Below are 1,683 nucleotides of genomic sequence, written 5' to 3'. Positions count from 1 at the left end.
AAATGAATTCAATGTGTTTTGTTGATGATTGAGTCTTTTTGACTGCTTGTTCAAATCTGAACTAATTTCGGTTCATTTATGAATTAACTGGAGTTTACTTGATATTGCTGTTAAGTATTGACCAAATTTTTTATTTTTTTAATTTTTTCTGGTACCATCATTAAATAATTTTGGTTCCTATCTTAGTTTATTTGAGATTCATTTGGATCCAAAAATAAATTCAATGTGTTTTTGTTAATGATTGAATCTTTTTTACTCCTTGTTTCAATCTAAACTAATTTCGGTTCATTTATAAATTAACTGAGGTTCGCTTGATACTGTTATTAAATATTGAACAAATTTTTTATTTCTTATAGGTAAGTATCATTAAACATAATTAATTCTCTACTTCTAAATTAATACATATTAATAAAATTTTTTTCAATTTAGGGACAAGTTGATGCTTTCAGCCATGAATATGGTCCAACCATTCTCTTAGACAAGATAAATAAATTGAAAGACAAAGTCATTGAGGAATCTGAAGCCATAAGAATTTCAAAGCCATCCGCTGCCCTCTCAAATCCTTTCTGTAGATTATCATATGAAAATATAGAAAGTAAATAGGTTCAATCTTCTAAATTATAATGAATTTCTATTGATATTTTTTAACACTATTTTGTAAGAAATTATAAAGAGGCAAACACTTCTTTGACTCTTTGTAAATATTAATATATATATATATATATATATATATATTTATTGAATGAATCTATATTCACACTGAATAGATTGAATGTATTTATCAAACTTTAACGGCGGCAAAAATTCAAATGAATTAAAATTTAGACACAAATGAACTGAAATTTATTCTAATAACAGCTAAATTGTTTACCACAACACAAGTGCAGAAACTAATTTGAAAAACTAAAAAGTGACTATTTAATAAAACATAATACAAATCAGAAATTGACCCTTATTTTCATCAAGTGTTTTGAAAGTCATCTCAACTTTTGGGATAAATTGTTCATCGACAATACACCTGAACTACAAATTAATCGAAATATAATTATAACAACACCATTATGTAATAACAAATGAACTAAAAATTGTGGATTATATAAATTCAGAAACTTCTGCATTCTATCCAAATTCAAATTCATAAACAACACGAATTTTAGCAAAAAAGAATAAAATTATTCATTATCGCTTTATTCAATTGCCTTAAATTCCATTCTATTCCATTCAATTTGTCTTGAAAGTTATCTCAAACTTTGAGACAAATTGTTTATCAACAACATACATGGACTACAAATAAACAGAAATGTGTTTATAACAACACCATTGTGTAATAACAAATGAACCAAAAATTGTACATTCTATAAATTCAGAAACTCATGTATTCTATCCAAATTTAAATTCATAAACAATACTGATTTTAGCAAAGAAGAATGAAATTATTCATTATCATTTTATTCAATTGCATTAGATTCTATTCCATTCCATTCAATTTAAAATTGTTGAAGAATGAAATTAGATAAAATTAAAAACGATCCAAACCTCGTCCACTTGATTCGATTCAGAAGAATAATCTAAATCGCCCTCATTCAATTTATTTAAATTTGAATCATTTATTATTTTAGAATATGCAAAACGTAAATGATTTTAATTACGCTGTTTAATTTCAAAATAAAAACAAATGCATAT

Source organism: Arachis duranensis, chromosome 2 (assembly GCF_000817695.3).
Source record: "Arachis duranensis cultivar V14167 chromosome 2, aradu.V14167.gnm2.J7QH, whole genome shotgun sequence".
Taxonomy (NCBI): Eukaryota; Viridiplantae; Streptophyta; class Magnoliopsida; order Fabales; family Fabaceae; genus Arachis; species Arachis duranensis.
Note: the sequence above shows the minus strand (reverse complement) of the source record.